Here is an 11,330-nt window from a genome sequence, read left to right as displayed (position 1 = left end):
GGATGCTTAACTGACTGAGCCACCCAGGCGCCCCATGATTTTTCTACTTTTAAAGAGAAAAAAAATCACACAGGATTATGAGTTAATTATCATCATCTTTCAAAGTAAGGATTTGACTGAAAATCTGCTTTGTCCACAGCAGCATAAAGCTTAGGTGTGAACCGATTTAGTGGAAAAACATTATAGGACCCACAGAAAAGTTTGAGAAACAAGATTTCTGCCACTATGAACTGCTTTAATATTCACCTTACTGTATCTCATATCTGAGTTTGTCACTTTATAGGGCAGAAATATATTAATATGTATGTAACATAATAATACATGTAACAAGGGGCGCCTGGGTGGCTCAGTTGGTTAAGCTTCCCACTCCAGGTTCCAACTCAGGTCATGATCTCACAGTGCATGCATTTGAGCCCCGCATCAGGCTCTGTGCTGCCAGCATGGAGCCTGCTTGGGATTCTCTGTCCCCCTCTTTCTCTGCCTCTCTCCTGCTCATGCACACACTCTCTCTCAAAGATAAATAAACATTAAAAATACGTAACTATATATATACACATATATATGTATATATATAAAGTACATATTAGTGCTAACTAATATTATAACTAATTGTAATATTATAACCATATTTTAAAGAAAACCCTAGAAGAATAAATGTCCAAGATTAGAAGAATGGTTAAATAAATTATAACATATGCACAGAAATGAAATATATTTAATATATATTTAATATAATATATATAATATAATACAATATAATATAACATAATACAATATATATACACAATATATATATACAATATATATAATATATATATTGACTAAGAGTTTTTAATGGGTTAGGAAAATGCTTGTGTTAAAAAACAAAAAGATATGGAGCAGTATATATAATGTTACCTCAACTATGTAAGAAAAAGACAAAAAGTTTGGAAGATTCAGAAGGTACATATGAATGAGGAGATTGTAGACTATTTATAGAAAATCTGTTCTTCTATCTTCTTTTGTACTTTAAAAAATTTCTACAATTGGCATATATTATTATTGAACTTAGAAAATATTTTTTAAAGAAAAAAGATACAGGGTGCTACTAGCATAAGGACAGATATACAGATTAATGGAACAGAATTTAGGGTTCAGAAATAAATCTTCACATTTATAGTTAATTAATTTTCAGCAAGAATACCAAGAGAATTCAATGAGTGGAGAGTAGTCTTTTTTACCAAATTTTTCTGAGACAAATGGATACGCACATGCAAAAGAATGAAACTGGACCTCTTCCTTAAACTCTACAAAAAAAAATTATTTTAAAATGGATCATAGACCTAAACATATGAACTAAAACTACACAGAAGCAAACTTTGTGCATTCCCACCAACCATGCAAGAGAGTTCCTCTTTCTCCACATCATTGCCAACACTTGTTTCTTGTGTTGTTGATTTTAGCCATTCTGGTGGGGAGATTGGTTAAATAGGTGATGGGGATTAAAGAGTACTTGTGATGAGTACCGGGTGATGTAGGAAGTACTGAATTACAATACTGTATACCTGAAACTAATATTACACTGTATGTTAACTAACTGGAATTTAAATAAAAACTTAAAAAAAAAACCCTTAAAACCTTTATGCTTCAAAGGACACTATCAAGAACACGAAAAAGCCTATGGAATGGGAGGAAATATTTGCACATCATACATGTGAGAAGGGACTTGTGTCTAGGTTGTATAAAGTACTCTTAGAACTTAATAACAAAGACAAATAGCCCAATTTAAAAATGGGCAAGGTGTCTGACTGAACATTTCTCCAAAGAACATATTACAAATGTCCAATAAACACATGAAAGATGCACAACATCATTAGCCATAGGGAAGTTCAACTCAAAACCACAATGAGATACCATGTTACTTCCAGCAAGATGGCTAGAATGAAAACCACAGAAAATAATAAGTGCTGTCAAGGATGTAGAGAAATTGAAACTCTTATGCACTGCTGGTGGGAAGGTCAATGGTACAACTGCTTTAAAAATAGCCTGGCAATTTTTCAAAATGTTAAACAGTTACCATATGCCTCAGCGATGTCACTCCTGGGTAAATACCCAAGACTAATGAACATATATGACCCCACAAAAACTTGTAAATGAATGTTCACAGCAGTATTATACATGATAACCAAAAACTGTATAAACAACCCAAATGTCTACCAACTGATGAACTGATGAATAAAATGTGGCAGATCCATGTACATCTTCAAATAGCCAAAACGATTTGGCACTGAAAAGGAATGAATGATACATGCTATCACATGGATGAACCTTGAACCTATGCTAGTGTAAGATACCAATCACAAAGACCACACATTGTATGACTCTATTTATATGAAATGTCCAGAACACACAAATCTATAGAAATAGAAAGTAGAATGATGGCTGGATGGAGGTCTTGGGGAATGGGGAATGACTAATGGGTACAGGGTATCTTTGAAGGCAATGAAAATATTCTAAAGTTGACACATGGTGATAGTTGCATGACTCAATGAATATACTAAAAACCACTGGATTGCATATTAAAAATTTTTTTGAAGCTTATTTATTTATTTTTGAGAGAGAGCAGGGGAGGGGCAGAGAGGGGGAGACAGAGAATCAATACCAAGCAGGCTCCGCACTGCCAGCACAGAGCCTGACGTGGGGCACGAACCCACGAACTGTGAGATCATGACCTGAGCTGAAACCAAGAGTTGGACGCTCACCTGACTCAGCCACCCAGGGTGCCCCTGGATTACACATTTTAAATGGATGAATTGTATGATATGTGAATTATACCTCAGTAAAGCTTTTTTTTTTTTTTTTTTTTTTAAGATATAGGTATAGGACTTGAAAAAATGGTTTCTACTATATTACTGGCAAATTTTGTAGGCAGCAGGGGAGGAAAATGGCAGTCTGACTATTAAAACATCCTTGGAATTTGTATTCTTGATTCCAAGAATTAAGAAAATAAAAATGCGTTTTCTCCCCATGTGTTATATACATTGGACTGTATGTTGAAGAAATAGACATGAATTTAAGCTGCTGGGGGTAAGCTGGCACTGATCCCTTCTAAATAGCTGTGCACTGTGGGCCCTGTGAGTAGGCAAGTTTTAGGGAAAGACCACGTCCTTGGCAGAACGGAGGTTTCCAACTGATTTTGGAAGGAGAAGCTACTTTTACTTTCTATGAAGTCTTAAAATAACTTGCGAGGAAAGAGAGATAAAAGAGTAAAAGGAAGAGAGGTCATTAAGTTCCCGGGTTCTAATCCTGGTTCTTCTACTGAACTCATGATCTCAGGGGTCCCATCTGCAAAAGGCTGATAACTGCCTATGACCTGTCCACCTCACAGGATTGTAAGAAGGCCCAAATTTCTGAAAAGTTTAAAATACAAAAAAGAAAGGAAAAGAAACGTCAGTGGGATATAAACAGACTGACCTCAGAAGATTTGGTCTTGATTTCTGTTTGCCATTTAATAGCTTTGTCATGCTCAGGAAGTTAGCATAGCAGCAGCTCAATTTCTTATCTCTAAAGATAGACCTGGCCAATGCACTTCACGTATGAAATGTGATTCAGACGTAAAAGTATAATAAAAGCCATTACATTCAAAACAAATGTAAATCATCATTAGTATTTGTAAACTAGATCCTCAAAGTATTACTGTTAAGTCCCTGAGCTTTCATGAAAGGAGAGAAGAGGCCTGGCTTAAAGAAAAGCCAAGGGCAATAAGGAAAGAACCTACTGATAGCGGCCTGACCTTATGAGTTGAAGAGAATAGTATTACCAGAGTTCAAATTGGTAAGTCTCTTATATAACGTTCCACATTTGGGAAACCAACAAGCATGTCTTGGTTTACTTATCAGACTATGAGCAACTAAGGTGTTTCGAGGGAATCTGGATGGCCACATTCTCTAGGATAGTGGTTCTCAAACTTTTTGGTCTCAAGATCTCTACACTTCTTAAAATTACTGAGGGTGTCAAAGAGCTTTGTGTCATATGGGTCATATATACCAATATTTACTATATTAGAAGTAACAATTGAGAAAACTTTTATTTAATTCATTCAAAAAAATCATACTAGAAATCGATTACTTGTTAATATAATAGTATTTTCAATGAAAAACAAGCATATTTTCTTTTTTTTTTTTTTTTTTTAATTTTTTTTCAACGTTTATTTATTTTTGGGACAGAGAGAGACAGAGCATGAACGGGGGAGGGGCAGAGAGAGAGGGAGACACAGAATCGGAAACAGGCTCCAGGCTCTGAGCCATCTGCCCAGAGCCTGATGCGGGGCTCGAACTCAGGGACTGCGAGATCGTGACCTGGCTGAAGTCGGACGCTTAACCGACTGCGCCACCCAGGCGCCCCAAAAACAAGCATATTTTCCAAAAAAGAAATTTAGAGATGAGTGACACTGTCTTGCATTTTTGCAAGTGTCTTTTGCAACATCTACCTTAACAGAAGGCAGCTGGATTCTCATATATTTGTCTGCATTCATTTGGTTACCATACGTTATTTCACAAGAAAATCCAGCCTTGGGGCGCCTGGGTGGCGCAGTCGGTTAAGCGTCCGACTTCAGCCAGGTCACGATCTCGCGGTCCGTGAGTTCGAGCCCCGCGTCGGGCTCTGGGCTGATGGCTCGGAGCCTGGAGCCTGTTTCCGATTCTGTGTCTCCCTCTCTCTCTGCCCCTACCCCATTCATGCTCTGTCTCTCTCTGTCCCAAAAATAAATAAAAAACGTTGAAAAAAAAAATAAAAAAATAAAAAAAAAAAAAAGAAAATCCAGCCTTGTACAGATATGTAGTTGGAAAAGAAAGGAGCATTTAAATTTTTTTTTACATGTTTATTTACTTTTGAGAGTGAGAGAGACAGAGTGCAAGTGGGTGAGGGGAAGAGAGAGAGAGAGGGAGACACAGAATCCGAAGCAGGCTCCAGGCTCCAAGCTGTCAGCACAGAGCCCGACGCGGGGCTCGAATTCACGGACTGTGAGATCATGACCTGAGCCAAAGTTGGACGCTTAACCAACTTAGTCACCCAGGTACCCCAAGAAAGGAGTATTTTAAAGGCCTTCTCAGATAATTATGGCTATTGTTCTCTGATACTAGCCCAAAAGTTTTTTCTTTTCTTTTTTTTTTTTTAAGATTTTATTTTTAAGTGATCTCTGCACTCGATGTGGGGCTCAAACTCACAACCCTGAGATCAAGAGTCACATGCTCTACCAACTAAGCCAGGCAGGTGCCCCTCAACAAGTAGTAGTTTCTTAAAGGTTAGAATCAATGTAGAATCTGAAACCACACCAAAATACTTTTCACATCTGTTACATTAAAATCTATTTTTTTCTTTTCTTTTCTTTCTTTCTTTTTTTTTTTCTTTGCACTTTAAAGAGACCTTTACCCACACATGATTTCACAGCATCATACACTGGTCACTCTGAAGATCTTGGCTAACTAGTTACATAGGTTTTAAATGTTGACACATTCATTATACAATATTTAAAAATGACATTTGTTAAGTACCACTACCAATCTCATCAAAAACATCCTTAGGAATGGAAAGCTATCAATCTCATGGGGGCAAACAAAAGTTTTCCAAATACTGATTCTCATTTAAAATCTTAAAAGTTTATCATCAGCTGATTTCCTTTGAGAGGCTCACTTCATTCATTTTTGAAAGAGTATTTTAAAAATATCTAAGTCGGGGCGCCTGGGTGGCGCAGTCGGTTAAGCGTCTGACTTCAGCCAGGTCACGATCTCACGGTCTGTGAGTTCAAGCCCCGCGTCGGGCTCTGGGCTGATGGCTCAGAGCCTGGAGCCTGTTTCCGATTCTGTGTCTCCCTCTCTCTCTGCCCCTCCCCCATTCATGCTCTGTCTCTCTCTGTCCCAAAAATAAATAAACGTTGAAAAAAAAATTAAAAAAAAATAAATAAAAATATCTAAGTCTGTATAGTTTGTTGATTGAGTTATTCTTTCAAGTAAAGATGGTGTTCCATGAAAAAATCAGGTAGTTTAGTTATTAGCAACTCAACTGCACAAGTCCTTTTCTTGAAACACCATTATACTTCAGCTTGCAGCAAAAGTGCTTTATATATATTTCCCTTTCCATCACATAGAATACTGAAAAGATATGTACTCAAGGGTCAAGATTTCATATAATTAATAATTATACTGCTTCACCAATGGCATTCTTAAATGCAACTGGCTTTTTTTTTTTTTTTAAGCTAAGTGTGTTGAAAATGTCCCCTTTTCTTATTTTAGGCCAACATGTTCACTTATGTTCTATATCCTATTTCCTTTCCCCTTCTCTAAGACTACTCCTTCAAGTATCCGTTTTTTAAATCTTGTATTGATAATCTGTTTCTATCTGATCACTCTCATCAGCATATAAACACGGCCTGATATTTCCTATCTTAAAAAACAAGCAACTCCACATTCCCACAAAGCAAACATTAAAAAGCAACAAAAGACCTTCCCTTAACCCCGGTCTTTTCCAGTTACGAGCCCATTTATCTATCTCATTTCACAGAACACACGTCAGAAGAGTGTCTACAATCAATGTCACTTCTTCACTTCCTATGCACTCTTCAACACACCTACTGATCTACTGAAACTGCTCTTGTCAACGACGTCCACATTCCCAAGTCTGCTGGCTACTTCATCTTACAGCAGGATTTCACATAGTGGATTACTCCTCCCTTCTAGAAATTTACTTCTCTTAGTTTCCACATGACGACTTTCTCCTGTGTTTCTCCCTACCTGATTAGTCATTCCCCTTAGTCTTTGCTACTGCTTCTTCCTCCACCCAACTTCTAAATGTGATTTCCCAGAACCAAATCCCATTCTGTGTTTCTGTCCATACTTGGGTCTCTCTCTTTTGAGCTCTGCATTCTCTTCCTGCTTGATATTATCTGGTTCCATGGATTTAAATATCATCTTTATATTGATGACTTCCAAATTTTTATCTTCACTACTGGCCTCCCTGCCCCGAGTTCTGGCCCCAAATACCCTGTTGCCTACTTGATAAATCTACTTGGATTTCTAGAGGATAACTCAAACTTAACAATTCCAAAGCAGAACTTTTGGTTTCCCTAGCCCTATCTCCTAGACTCCTCCCTATCTCAATAAATGGCATTTTCATGCATCCAGTTGCTCATACACGAACCCTAGCAGTCCCTCTTGATTAGTCCTTTTCTCTCAATTCCCACATTCAATCCATTAGCTCATCTACCATGACATGATTTATTACTTTTTATTAAGATATAATTGACATAAAATATTCCATTAGTCTCACGTGTACAACATAATGATTTGATAGATGTAATACTGCAAAATTACCATCACAATTAGTCTAGTCATCCATCACAATACAGTTACACATTTTTCTTCTTAGGGTGAGAACTTTTAAGATGCATGGACAGTCTCTGACTTACAATGGTTTGACTTATGATTTTTCTATGGTGTGGGTCATGGATAGTGTGAAAGTGATGCACATTCATTAGAAACCATAGTTCTAAGTCTGAATTTTGATCTCTTCCCAGGCTTGTGATACGATCCTCTCTCACGATGCTGGGCAGCAGCACAGAGCACAACTGATACACTTACAACCATTTTGTCCCCATACAACCATTCTGTTTGTCTCTTTCAGTCTTCAATAATTGCATGAAATATTCAATACTTTATTACAAAATGGGCTTTGTATGAGATGATTTTGCCCAACTGTAGGCTAATGTAAGTGTTCTGAGCACGTTTAAGGTAGGCTGGGCTAAGCTATGACATTCAGTAGGTTAGGTGTATTAAATAAGTTTTCAGCATGGTATTTTCAACTTACAATGAGTTTAATCAGGACATAGGCCAATCATAAGTCAAGAAAGATTTGTACTTTCTTAGCAATTTTAAATATATAATAGAGTATTATTAGCTATGGTCACCATGCTTATATCCCCAGGATTTATAACTAGAAGTTTTACCTTTTGACCATTTTCAGTCATTTTACCTACCTCTTAAACCACCACCCGCCCTCCCCCCCCCCCCAACATACCTCTGGCAACCAGCAAACATTCTCTGTACCTGAGTTTGATCTTTGTTTGAAGATTCCATATAGGGGCGCCTGGGGGGCTCAGTCAGGTAAGCATCTGACTTCAGCTCAGGTCATGATCTCACAGTCGTGAGTTCAAGCCCCACATTGAGCTCTGTGCTGACAGTTCAGAGTTTGGAGCCTACTTCGGATTCTGTGTCTCCCTCTCTCTCTGTCCTTCCCCTACTCACACTCTGTGTCTCTCTCAAAAATAAGCATTAAAAAATTAAAAAAAAATAAAAAAGTTTCCACATATAAATGAGATCCTTTGGTATTTGTCTTTCTCTACCTGACTTGTTTCACTTAGCACAATGCCCTCAAGGTCCATCCACTTGTTGTTGCAAATGGCACGATTTCTTTCTTTTATCAATGTCTGAATAATTTTCCGGAGTGTGGTGTGTGTGAACACATGCTACATTTTCTTTATCCATTCATCCCCTGATGGACATTTAGGTTGTTTTCATGTCTTGGCTACTGTAAATAATGCTACAATGAATATGTAAATGAAGGTAAGGTAAATTTCCCTTGGTCAGTGACCCACAGTGGAATTGCTAGATTATATGGTAGTTCTACTTTGAATTTTTTGAGGAAACTCCATATTGTTTTCCATTCTGGCTGCACCAGTTTACATTTCTGCCAACAGTGCACAAGGGTTTCATTTTCTCCGTATCCTCACCAACATTTGCTAATTCTTGTCTTTTTGATAATAGTGAGGTGATAACTCATTGTAGTTTTGATTTGCATTTCCCTGATGATTACTGATGTTTAGCACCACCCATCATATATTTTAAAACTGTTCAATTCTCTCCATCTCTATCCCTACTATCCCAGTCCAAACTACCACCAACCCTCATCAGGTCTTTTGAAATAGCCCTCTAAGTAGTACCTTACTTCTCTCCCTCTCTCTCTTTTTTTTTCAAGTTTATTTATTTATTTTGAGAGAGAGAGCATGAACAGGGAAGGGGCAGAGAGAGAGAGAGAGAAAGAGAGAGAGAAGCCCAAGTAGGCTCTGCACCGCCCAATATGGGGCTCAAACCCACAAGTCGTGAGATCATGGCTCGAGCTAGAGTCTGACACCTAACCGACTGAGCCATCCAGGCACCCCAGTGGTAACTTACTTACTATTCTAGCTCTCCATAATCCTTGATAGCAGCTAGGGCAACCTTTGAAAAAATAAATCAAATCAAGTCCCTTTCCTACTTAAATTATTCAATGGCTTCCCTTTATATTTAAGACAAAACTGAAACTCTTTATAATCTCTAAGGCCTTATATGATATGCTTCCTGGCTACCTCTCCCCTTATTTACTATACTCGTATCACATTGGCTATCTACCTTTCTTTGAAAACAACGAGCTCTTGCCTACATCAGGGCTTCTGCACAAACTGCTCCACTGTTTCCTAGCTCTTTGCATGTCTGATTCCTTGTCAGCTCCATGTCTTAGCTCAGTATCACTTTCTCAGTAAGGCTTATTTGACAACATTATCTAGAGCAAGTCCCTTTCCAGGTACTTCCCATTATATTGCCTAATTGATTTCAGTTACAGCACTTAACCACAATCTAAAATTATTTTGTTTACTGTCTGTCTCTTTCCATTAGCTTGTAAGTTTAATGATGTAGGTTCCTTTCTTTTTTAAAAATAGCTTTATTGTGATATATAATTCACCCATCTAAAGGATATAATTCAATGGTTTTTAATATATTAATTTTTAAAACTGTGGTAAAATATATTGAGTAAAATGTGTCATTTTAACCATTTTTAGGTGTATAACACAGGCTCATAATTACATTCACAATGTTCCGTAACTACCAACACCATCTTCATCCAAAATTTTTTCATCACCCCAAATAGAAACTGTAGCCACTAAGTAATAACTCCCATTCCCCCCTCCCCCCAACCCGCCACTCCTGGTCTCTATGCATTCTGTTTCTATGCACTTGCCTATTCCAGATAATTCATGTAAGTGGAACCATACAATATTTGTGTTTTTGTGTCTGGCTTATTTATGAGGCAGGGATCTTGTATGTCTCATGCACTGCTCTCTCAGTTGAGACTCAGAATATACAGTACACGGTAAAAGTGTGACAAAATACTTGTTGAATCAATTCATCAATCTTAAGGAAGTCATGATTTTTCTGGATCTCAGTTTCTTAACTGTGTGATGATGCTGTATCACCATGCATTCATTCATTCATTCATTCATTCAACATCTTTTGAGACTTTATAGTGTTTCAAGCATTGGGCTTACTAATAGAAATATCATAATGTACAAAACAGTTGCCTCTACTCAGTGAACATTCAGTCCCTTTCCTATCTGAGAATGTTACCTTCTTTGATTTGTGTGCACTTTTAGGATGGAAATACAGTTGACCACTGAACAAGGCAGGGGTCAGGGATGCCGACTGCCAACACAGTTGAAAAATGCATCTACCTTTTGATTCCCCAAAACTTGACTACTAATAGCCTACTATCGACTGGAAGGCTTACCAATAACATAAGCAGTTGATTAACGCATATTCTACTGTCCTTACTGAAAAAAAAAATCCATATATAAGTGGACCCTCATGGTTCACATCCATGTTGTTTAAGGGTCAACTGTACACAGAACAATGAAGTATATGGAAGTAAGGGAATCTCTGGCACACCTGTCGGAATATGTGATCCTAACCGGAGTGACAGATGTCAACAGCCATACTGTCTTCAAACTCATTTAACATTAGCTGCCCTTTTCACTTTGTAGGGTGATAATGAGGGTCATATGGGGGTGTGTGTGTGTGTGTGTGTGTGTGTGTGTGTGTGTGTTTCTTTTTTTTTTTTCCAACGTTTTTATTTTTATTTTTGGGACAGAGAGAGACAGAGCATGAACGGGGGAGGGGCAGAGAGAGAGGGAGACACAGAATCGGAAACAGGCTCCAGGCTCTGAGCCATCAGCCCAGAGCCCGACGCGGGGCTCGAACTCACGGACCGCGAGATCGTGACCTGGATGAAGTCGGACGCTTAACCGACTGCGCCACCCAGGCGCCCCTGTGTGTGTGTGTTTCAAACTATAAAACTCTCCATTAATTTAAGGCAAAAGCATTGTAATTTTTTTATTTACTACTGTTTATGTTCTGGAAACTGAAAGCAAACTACTGTGCTATACACAAATTCTAACACAACGTACTTATAAACTCACTGACAATTATGGCAGAACCTGGTTTTTATTTTATTTTATTTTATTTTATTTTATTTTATTTTATTTTATT

General features: G+C 37.8%; 1 protein-coding gene across 3 annotated transcripts in view; it reads right to left on the bottom strand.

Annotated features, from left to right (window-relative positions):
• UVRAG (UV radiation resistance associated) overlaps positions 1-11,330 on the bottom strand; it is a 301,824-nt gene that overhangs the window by 70,405 nt on the left and 220,089 nt on the right. The window lies entirely within an intron of this gene.

Source organism: Herpailurus yagouaroundi, unplaced genomic scaffold (assembly GCF_014898765.1).
Source record: "Herpailurus yagouaroundi ecotype Mexico unplaced genomic scaffold, PumYag 180, whole genome shotgun sequence".
In the NCBI taxonomy this organism is placed as follows: Eukaryota; Metazoa; Chordata; class Mammalia; order Carnivora; family Felidae; genus Herpailurus; species Herpailurus yagouaroundi.
This window is presented reverse-complemented; position numbering and strand designations above follow the sequence as displayed.